This window comes from Triticum urartu, chromosome 3 (assembly GCF_003073215.2).
Source record: "Triticum urartu cultivar G1812 chromosome 3, Tu2.1, whole genome shotgun sequence".
NCBI classification, from domain to species: Eukaryota; Viridiplantae; Streptophyta; class Magnoliopsida; order Poales; family Poaceae; genus Triticum; species Triticum urartu.
The window spans coordinates 109,018,070-109,029,981 of record NC_053024.1 but is presented as its reverse complement, the minus strand read 5'-3'; positions in this window follow the sequence as shown (position 1 = coordinate 109,029,981).

Genomic DNA, 11,912 nt, shown 5'->3' with positions numbered 1-11,912 from the left:
TAATAGTGAAAGACTGGAGCAAAACTGTGAACGATCGCAGAGAAGTACTAGGGGGCAGCAATCAGAAGCGCAGCCCACGATTAGGAGACAGGTTCATCTACATGCTCCAACTTGATGAAGCAGGAGTGCTACACATGTTTTATGCTATTTTACCTGAGAGAGAGCGGCAGGAGTGATTAGCTAGCTAGAAATGAGTTATGATGATCAAATAGCTAGTGTTGGTGGTAATGACTATGATGATTATTATTAGCTAGTGTTTGTGGTGATTAGATATAGCTACCGCGGCTAGTGTTGGTGGTGATTAGCTAGCTAGAATGAGTTTGAAGATGATGATGTGTGCTACACTATGACTATGATGATTAAATAGCTACTGTTGGTGGTAATGACTATGATGATGATTAAAAACTTGTCTTGGCGGATTAGATTCAAGTGGAGGCAACATGTGGTGCACATCAAAGTACTACTAGTCCAAACTAGATCAAGTTTCGATTAGTAGTATACTTTTGGCATGCACCACATGTTGCCTCCACTTGAACCTAATCCACCTTCATTTGACACACTGTTATGGACATATTGATATAACAACCTCATAATTGGTATTACACCAAAATTTGTATAACGGCATATAAACACACTAAAAATGAAAAAATGAAAAAAATACTAGTAGCGATGGACAGGAAACACGCTACTACTAGTTAGATTAGCAGTAGCGCTGGGGTAAACACGCGCTGAAGCTATATGTCTTAGCAGTAGCGTGTGCCGCATGCGCTACTGCTAAGTAATAGCTGTAGCGACTTACTAGTAGCGCGGTTCCCCGCGCTACTAATAGGCATGAAAGCCATGCTACTACTAGGCTTTTCCCTAGTAGTGTAATCACATGGTGATGTGAGCTATTGGTGTTGAATCACCTGGCGATGTGAACTAAATTATTGACTCTAGTGCAAGTGGGAGACTAAAGGAAATATGCCCTAGAGGCAATAATAAAGTTTTTATTTATATTTCCTTATATCATGATAAATGTTTAATATTCATGCTAGAATTGTATTAACCGGAAACTTAGTACATGTGTGAATACATAAACAAACAGAGTGTCCCTAGTATGCCTCTACTTGACTAGCTCGTTAATCAAAGATGGTTAAGTTTCCTAGCCATAGACATGTGTTGTCATTTGATGAACGGGATCACATCATTAGAGAATGATGTGATGGACTAGACCCATCCATTAGCTTAGCACTATGATTGTTTAGTTTATTGCTATTGATTTCTTCACGACTTATACATGTTCCTATGACTATGAGATTATGCAACTCCCGAATACCGGAGGAACACCTTATGTGCTATCAAACGTCACAACGTAACTGGGTGATTATAAAGACGCTCTATATGTGTCCCCGATGGTGTTTGTTGAGTTGGCATAGATCGAGATTAGGATTTGTCACTCCGATTGTCGGAGAGGTATCTCGGGGCCCTCTCGGTAATGCACATCACTATAAGCCTTGCAAGCAATGTGACTAATGAGTTAGTTGTGGGATGATGGATTATGGAATGAGTAAAGATACTTTCCGGTGACGAGATTGAACTAGGTATGATGATATCGACGATCGAATCTCGGGCAACTAACATGACGATGACAAAGGGAACAACATATGTTGTTGTGCGGTTTGACCGGTAAAGATCTTCGTAGAATATGTAGGAACTATGTAGACGTGACCGAGACACCTCTCCGGTCAATAACCAATAGTGGAACCTAGATGCCCATATTGGCTCCTACATATTCTATGAAGATCTTTATCGGGTGAACCGTTATGACAACATACGCAATTCCCTTTGTCCATCGGTATGTTACTTGTCTGAGATTCGATCGTCCTAGTTCAATCTCATTACCGGCAAGTCTCTTTACTCATTCTGTAATGCATCATCCCGCAACTAACTCATTAGTCACTTTGCTTGCAAGGCTTATAGTGATGTGCATTACCGAGAGGGCCTAGAGATACCTCTCTGATAGTCGGAGTGACAAATCATAATCTTGATCTATGACAACTCAACAAACACCTTCGGAGATACCTGTAGAGCATCTTTATGATCACCCAGTTATGTTGTGACGTTTGATAGCACATAAGGTATTCCTCCGGTATCCGGGAGTGCATAATCTCATAGTCGAAGGAATATGTATTTGATATGAAGAAAGCAATAGCAATAAGCTGAACAATCAATATGCTAAGCTAATAGATGGGTCTTGTCCATCACGTCATTCTCCTAATGATGTGATCCCGTTATCAAATGACAACTCATGTCTATGGTTAGGAAACTTTAACCATCTTTGATTAACAAGCTAGTCTAGTAGAGGCTTACTAGGGACACGGTATTTGTTTATGTATTGACACATGTATTCAAGTTTACGATCAATAAAATTCTAGCATGAATAATAAACCTTTATCATGAATGAGGAAATATAAATTAACAACTTTATTATTTCCTCTAGGGCATATTTCCTTTAGTCTCCTACTTGCACTAGAGTTAATAATCTAGTTCACATCGCCATGTGATTAACACCAATAGTTCACATCGCCATGTGATTAACACCCATAGTTTAGATCACCATGTGACCAACACTCAAAGGTTTACTAGAGTCAATAATCTAGTTCACATAGCCATGTGATTAACACCCAAAGAGTACTAAGGTGTGATCATGTTTTGCTTATGAGAGAGGTTTAGTCAACGGATCTGCCACATTTAGGTCGTATGTATTTTTGCAAATTTCTATGTCTACAATGCTCTGCATGGAGCTACTCTAGCTAATTGCTCCCACTTTCAATATGTATCCAGATTGAGACTCGGAGTCATCTAGATCAGTGTTAAATCTTGCATCAACATAACCCTTTATCACCTCCATAACCGAGAAATATTTCCTTAGTCCTCTAAGGATAATTTTGACCGCTGTCCAGTGATCCACTCTTGGATCACTATTGTACCCCCTTGCCAAACTCATGGCAAGGCACACGACTGGTCTGGTACATAGCATGGCATACTTTATAGAACCTGTGGCTGAGGCATAGGGGATGACTTTCATTCTCTCTCTATCTTCTGCCGTGGTCGGGCTTTGCGTATTGCTCAACTTCATACTTTGTAACACAGGCAAGAACCCTTTCTTTGACTGATCCATTTTGAACTTCTTCAAAAAAATTGCCATGGTATGTGCTTTGTGAAAGTTCTATTAAGCGTTTCGATCTATCCCCATAGATCTTGATGCCCAATACGTAAGTAGCTTCACCGAGGTTTTTCATTAAAAAATTCTTATTCAAGTATCCTTTTATGCTATCCAGAAATTCTATATCATTTCCAATCAATAATATGGCATCCACATATAATATCAGAAATGCTATAGAGCTCACACTCACTTTCTTGTAAATACAGGCTTCACCTTAAGTCTGTATAAAGCCATATGCTTTGATCACCTCATCAAACATATATTCCAACTCCAAGATGCTTGCACCAGTACATAGATGGATCGTTGGAGCTTGCACACTTTGTTAGCACCTTTAGGATCGACAAAACCTTCTGGTTGCATCATATACAACTCTTCTTTAAGATATCCATTAAGGAATGCAGATTTGACATCTATTTGCCAGATTTCATAATCATAAAGTGCGGCAATTGCTAACATGATTTGGACTGACTTAAGCATCGCTACGGGTGAGAACGTCTCATGTAGTCAAACCCTTGAACTTGTCGAAAACCTTTTTGCGACAAGTCGAGCTTTGTAGATGGTGACATTACCATCGGCGCCTGACTTCTTGAAGATCCATTTATTCTCAATGGCTTGCTGATCATCGGGCAAGTCCACCAAAGTCCACACTTTGTTCCCATACATGGATCCTATCTCGGATTTCATGGCCTCAAGCCATTTATCGGGATCTGGGCTAATCATAGTTTCTTCATAGTTTGTAGGTTCGCCATGGTCTAATAGCATGGCTTCCAGGACAGGATTACCGTACCACTCTAGTGCGGAACATGCTCTGTTCGACCTACGAGGTCATGTAGTAACTTGATTCGAAGTTTCATGGTCATCATCATTAGCTTCCTCTCTAGTTAGTGTAGGCATCACGGGAACAGATTTGTCTGATGTGATACTTTCCAATTCGAGAGAAGGTATGATTACCTTATGAAGTTCTACTTTTCTCCCACTCACCTCTTTCAAGAGAAACTCCTTCTCTAGAAAGGTTCCATTCTTGGCAACAAAGATCTTGCCTTCGGATCTGTGGTAGAAGGTGTACCCAATTGTTTCTTTAGGGTATCCTATGAACACGCACTTCTCTGATTTGGGTTCGAGCTTATCAGGATGAAGCCTTTTGACATAAGTGTCACAACCCCAAACTTTAAGAAACGACAGCTTAGGTTTCTTGCCAAACCACGGTTCATATGGTGTCGTCTCAACGGATTTAGATGGTGCCCTATTTAACATCAATGCGGTTGTCTCTAATGCATAACCTGAAAACGATAGTGGTAAATCAGTAAGATACATCATAGAATGCATCATATCTAATAAAGTACGGTTACGACATTCGGACACACCATTACGCTATGGTGTTCCAGGTGGCGTGAGTTGTGAAACAATTCCACATTGTTTAAATGAAGGCCAAAGTCGTAACTCAAATATTCACCTCCACGATCAGATCGTAGAAACTTTATTTTTTTTCTTGTTACGATGATTCTCCACTTCACACTGAAATTCTTTGAACTTTTAAAATGTTTCAGACTTGTGTTTCATCAAGTAGATATACCCATGCCTACTCAAATCATCTGTGAAGGTCGGAAAATAACGATACCTGCCGCATGCTTCAACACTCATCGGACTGCATACATAGGTATGTATTATTTCCAATAAGTCATTAGCTCGCTCCATTGTTCTGAAGAACGGTGTTTTAGTTATCTTGCCCATGAGGCATGGTTCGCAAGTATCAAATGATTCCAAAAGTCCATCTGCATGGAGTTACTTCATGCGCTTTACACCAATATGACCTAAACGGCAGTGCCACAAGTATGTTGCACTATTATTATAAACTTTGCATCTTTTGGCATCAATATTATGAATATGTGTATCACTACAATAGAGATTCAATAAACCATTCACATTGGGTGTATGACCATAGAAGGTTCCATTCATGTAAACAGAACCACAATTATTTTCTGACTTAAATGAATTGCAATAAACATGATCTAATCATATTCATGCTCAACGCATACACCAAATAACATTTATTTAGGTTCAACACTAATCTCGAAGGTAGAGGGAGTGTGCGATGGTGATTGTATCAACCTTAGAATCACTTCCAACACACATCGTCACCTCGCCCTTAACTAGTCTTTGTTTATCCTGCAACTCCTGTTTAGAGTTACTAATCTTAGCAACTGAACTGGTATCAAATACCCAGGGGTTATTACGAACACTAGTAAGGTACACATCACTAACATGTATATAAAATACACCTTTGTTCACTTTGCCATCCTTCTTATCCGCCAAGTATTTGGGGCAGTTCCACTTCCAATGACCATTTCCTTTGAAGTAGAAGCACTCAGTTTCTGGCTTGGGTCCAACTTTGGGCTTCTTCATGGGAGTGGAAACTTGCTTGCCATTCTTCTGGAAGTTCCCATTCTTTCCCTAGCCCCTTTTATTGAAACTAGTGGTCTCGTTAACCATCAACACTTGATGGTCTTTCTTGATTTCTACCATCGTTGATTTCAGCATTGCGAAGAGCTCGGGAATCATTCTCGTCATCCCTTGCATATCATAGTTCATCACGAAGTTCTAGTAGCTTGGTGATAGTGACTAGAGAACTTTGTCAATCACTATCTTATCTGGAAGATTAACTCCCACTTGATTCAAGCGATAGTAGTACCCAGACATTCTGAGCACATGCTCACTGGTTGAGCTATTCTCCTCAATCTTGTAGGCAAAGTACTTGTCAGAGGTCTCATACCTCTCGACACGGGCATGAGTCTGAAATGCTAATTTCAGCCCTTGGAACATCTCATATGCTCCATGGCTTTCAAAATATTTTTGAAGTCCCAGTTCTAAGCCGTAAAGTATGGCGCACTAAACTATTAAGTAGTCATCATATCGAGCTTGCCAAACGTTCATAACGTCTGCATCTGCTCCTGCAATAGGTCTGTCACCTAGCGGTGCATCAAGGACATAATTCTTCTGTGCAGCAATCAGGATAATCCTTAGATCATGGACCCAATCCGCATCATTGCTACTATCATCTTTCAACTTATTTTTCTCAAGGAACATATCAAAAAATTCAGGGGAACGGTAGCTCAGGCCATTTCTACAACATAGATTTGCAAAGACATGTTGACTATGTTTATGATAAATCTTAGTTCAATTAATCAAATTACTAATGAACTCCCACTTAAATCAACATCCCTCAAGTTGTCTAAGTGATACATGATCCAAATCAACTAAACCATCTCCGATCATCACGTGAGATGGAGTAGTCTTCAATGGTGAACATCTTTATGTTGATCATATCTACTATATGACTCATGTTCGACCTTTCAGTCTCTTGTGTTCCGAGACCATGTCTGTACATGCTAGGCTCGTCAAGTTTAACATAAGTATTCTGCGTGTGCAAAACTGGCTTACACCCGTTGTATGTGAACGTAGAGTCTATCACACCCGATCATCATGTGGTGCTTCAAAACGACAAACTTTGGCAACGGTGCATACTCAGGGAGAACACTTTTATCTTGGAATTAAGTGAAGGGGTCATCTTATAACGCTACCGTCGTTCTATGAAAAATAAGATGCATAAAGGATAAACATCACATGTAATCAAAATATATCACATGATATGGCCATCATCATCTTGTGCTTTTGATCTCCATCTCCAAAGCATCGGCATGATCTCCATCATCACCGGCTCGACACCTTGATCTCCACCGTTGCGTAGGGCTTGTCTCGCCGACTATTGCTTCTACAACTATTGCTAACGCATAGCGATAAAGTAAAGAAACTACATGGCGCTTGCATTTCATACAATTAAAAGACAACCCTAAGGCTCCTGTCGGTTGTCGATATAACAAAACATGATCATCTCATACAACAATGTATATCACATCACTTCTTGACCATATCACATCACAACATACCCTGCAAAAACAAGTTAGATGTCCTCTACTTTGTTGTTGCAAGTTTTACGTGGCTGCTACGGGCAACTAGCAAGAACCATTCTTACCTACGCAAAACCACAATGGTGATTATCAAGTTTGTTGTTTTAACCTTCTTCAAGGACCGGCCATAGTCAAATTCAATTCAACTAAAGTAGGAGAAATAGACACCTGCCAGCCACCTTTATGCAAAACAAGTTGCATGTCAGTCGGTGGAACTGGTCTCATGTGCGTGGACATGTAAGGTTGGTCCGGGCCACTTCATCCCACAAAGTTGCGAATCAAAATAAGACTTTAGTGGTAAGCAGTATGAACATCACCGCCCACAACTTCTTTGTGTTTTACTCGTGCATATCATCTACACATGGACCTGGCTCTGATACCACTGTTGGGGAACTTTGCATGGAAAATAAAAAAAATTCTACGCACACGCAATGATCTATCCATGGAGATGCATAGCAATGATGGGGAGAGTACGTCTACGTACCCTCCTAGACCGTAAGCAGAAGCATTTCACAACACGGATGATGTAGTTGAACTTTCTTCGTGCTCCAACCGATCTAGTACCGAATGCACGACAACTCCACGTTCAGCTCGGTGACGTCCTCCGCCTTCTTGATCCAGAAAGACGGTGAGGTAGTAGATGAGTTCCGACAGCACGACGGCGTGGTGACGGTGATGGTGATATGATCTACGCAGGGCTTCGCCTAAGCACTATGAAAATATAACCGAGGCAGTAAACAGTGGACGGGGTGCCACACACAGCTAAGACAATGTTGTGTCCTTGTGTGGCACCCCCTCCCCATGTATATATAGATGGGAGGGGATGGGAGGCAGCCAAGCGCGCCCTAGGGCTGGTCGCCGGCCCCTAGGGCCCCTACCTTGCCCCGCACCCCCTTGCCTATTGGGGAACGTTGCATGGGAAACAAAAAATTTCCTACGGTCACCAAGATCAATATAGGAGATAGACATTTAAGAGAGGAGTGATTTCATCTACATACCCTTGTAGATCACTAAGCGGAAGCGTTAAGAAACACGGTTGATGTAGTCAAACGTCTTTGCAATCCAATCACAATCCGTCCCGCGAACTCCCGATCTAGCGCCGAACGGACGGCACCTCCGCGTTCAACACACGTACGGCTTGATGATGCCTTCACCTCCTCGATCCAGCAAGCGATGGTGAAGTAGTAGCTCAAGTCCTCTGGCAGCACGACGGCGTGGTGGCGGTGGTGGTGGAGAAATCTCGGCAGAGCTTTGCTAAGCACTACGGAGAAGAAGATGGCTACGAGGGAGAGGGAGGGCAGCGTCGTGGCATAGATGGGTGCGGCCGCCCTCTATCAACCTCTCTATATATAGGGGGAAGGGGGAGAGGGGCGCCCCTAGGGGATCCCATCTAGGGCCGGCGGCCACAAGAGGGAAACCCTAGATGGGTTTTCCCCCTTAGGAGACTTGGTCCCCAAGCCAAAGTGGTGGGAAGCCCTAGGGGGCGCCCCCAATCCTCATGGTTACGTGAGAAGGGGTGAGGGGGCGCTCACCCCTTAGTGGGCTCGTTTGCCCCTCCCCTTGGCCCATGGGCCCCCCCACACTTCTCCCCCCCCCCCCAACCCCCCTCCGGTGACACTGGTCATCACCCGGTACCCCCGGAACCCTTCGTCCAATATATCAATCTTCACCTCCGGACCATTCCAGGGTTCCTCGTCATGTCCGGGATCTCATCCGGGACTCCAAACAACCTTCGGTAACCACCATAATGACTCAACTATACTTATGGCGTCACCAAATGTTAAGTGTGTAGACCCTACGGGTTCGAGAACTATGCAGACATGACCGAGACACCTCTACGATCAATAACCAATAGCGGGACCTGGATGCCCATATTGGTTCCTACACATTCTACGAAGATCTTATCGGTTGAACCTCGATGTCAGGGATTCAGCTAATCCCGTATGTAGTTCCCTCTGTCTATCGGTATGTTACTTGCTCGAGATTCGATCATGGGTATCTCCATACCTAGTTCAATCTCATTACCGGCAAGTCTCTATACTCGTTCCGTAATACAAGATCCCGTGACTAACTCATTGGTCACATTTCTTGCAAGCTCATTATGATGTTGTATTACCGAGTGGGCCCTAAGATACCTCTTCGTCATACGGAGTGACAAATCCCAGTCTTGATCCATGCCAACTCAATAGACACCCTCGAAGATACCTGTAGAGCACATTTATAGTCACCCAGTTACGTTGCGACGTTTGGTACACACAAGGTACTCCTCCGGCGTCAGTGAGTTTCATGATCCCATGGTCATAGGAACATATACTTGACATGTAGAAAACAATAGCAATAAACATGACATGATCATATGCTACGTTTATAGTTTGGGTCTTGTGCATCACATCATTCTCCTAATGATGTGATCCCATTATGAAATGAAAACTCATGTCCATGGCTAGGAAACCATAGCCATCTTTGATCAACGAGCTAGTCCGGTACATGCTTACTAGGGACACGCTGTTGTCTATGTATCCACACATGTATTTGATTTTCCGGTCAATACAATTATAGCATGGATAATAAACGATTATCATGAACAATGAAATATAATAATAACCATTTTATTATTGCCTCTAGCTAGGGCATATTTCCAACATTGCCATGTATTCCCCAAGGGGAAAGGAAAGAGGAGGAGGGGAAGGAAAGGGGAGACCTAGTCTCCACTTTCCTTCTCCCCAAGGATCGGCCAGCTATGGGGGGCGCACCAGCCCCTTGTGGGCTGGTGTGTTCCCTCACTTGGCCCATAAGGCCCATATCTTTGCCAAGGGGTGCCCGAAACACCTTCGGGTGACCCGATAAGTACCCGGTACTACGTGAATCACTTCCGGTGTCCAAAATACCCTCATCCTATATATCAATATTTACCTCTCAACCATTTAGAGACTCCTCTTCATGTCTGTGATCTCATCCGGGACTCTGAACAACATTCGGTCACCAAATCATATAACTCATATAATAGTCTATCGTCAACGAACGTTAAGCGTGCGGACCCTACAGGTACGAGAACTATGTAGACATGACCGAGTGTCGGTGTCAAAACCGGCGGATCTCGGGTAGGGTGTCCCGAACTGTGCATCTAAGGCGGATGGTAATAGGAGGCAGGGGACATGATGTTTACCTAGGTTTGGGCCCTCTTGATGGAGGTAATACCCTACATCCTGCTTGATTGTTCTTGATGATATGAGTATTACAAGAGTAGATCTACCACGAGATCGTAGAGGCTAAACCCTAGAAGCTAGCCTATGGTATGATTGTATGATGTCCTACGGACTAAACCCTCCGGTTTATATAGACACCAGAGGGGGCTAGGGTTACACAGAGTCGGTTACAAGGGAGGAGATCTACATATCCGTATTGCCTAGCTTGCCTTCCACGCCAAGGAGAGTACCATCCGGACACGGGATGAAGTCTTCAATCTTGTATCTTCATAGTCCAACAGTCCGGCCAAAGGATATAGTCCGGCTATCCGGAGACCCCCTAATCCAGGACTCCCTCAGTAGCCCCTGAACCAGGCTTCAATGATGATGAGTCCGATGCGCAGTATTGTCTTCGGCATTGCAAGGCGGGTTCCTCCTCCGAATACTCCATAGAAGATTTTGAACCCAAGGATAGTGTCAAGCTCTGCAAAACAATTTCCACATACCACCGTAGAGAGAATAATATTTCCACAAATCTAATCTGCCAACGTGTTTTGATAGCACGACGTTATGTCATGGCCCGGTCATTATCCGAACCGTTTTTCCCAACCAGCACTGCACATATTGCGAGGTGGTTTTCTTGACACGTCTTGTCGAAGCAGAGATCGTGTCCCCCTTATTACGGGATTCTCATCAATACAGACGTGGGTAAGCCACTCGTGCCCGTTGATTTAACTCCTCGATTTTAGGCGAGTCCAAAACGGCTGCGAGGAGGATGCTTGACATTCACCCTCTTTGTAAAGAGGCCAAGACCTGTCCTTTCTTCCTCTTGTGCTCAATCGAATCCTTCCCCCGCCTCGAGTTCCAACACCCCAGGCTCAGGTCAGGCGCTCTGGACCTTCAACCATGTCCGGATCCAACCTCCAAGGTCGGTGGATGCCTTCCTCTGTCACAGAGGAGGACATTAAGAAGCTGAGAGAGGCCAGATATATGACCGCCGAAATTTCGCACAGGCTTCCCGCCCGAGGGCAGGTCATCCCCACTCTCGAACCCAACGAGAGTGTTGTGTTCATCTCTCACTTCCTCCGAGGACTAGGCCTCGCTCTGGATCCCTTTGTTAGGGGGCTCATGTTCTATTATGGGCTGGATTTCCACGATCCGGCCCCAGATTCCCTACTTCACATCTCGTCGTTCATTGTCGTATGTGAGGCCTTCCTCCGCATTACCCCTCACTTCCGCCTGTGGCTCAAGACCTCCAATGTGAAGCCGAAGATGATCGAGGGGCGGCACGCAGAGTGCGGAGGCGCCATTATAAGCAAAAGTGATGATGCTCCATGGCCAGAGGGTTCCTTCCCAGAGGCGTCCAACTTGTGGCAACGGGAGTGGTTTTACATCACAGCTCCCCGAAGTACCAAGTGGTTAGCCGCCCCTGCCTTTCGCTCGGGCCCCCCACCAAAACTGGCATCATGGATCAGCAGGGGGCTAAGCTGGGGTCCAGCAAATGATGCGCTGATATTTCAGAGCCGCATCCAAGATTTCTTTGAGAGAGATTTC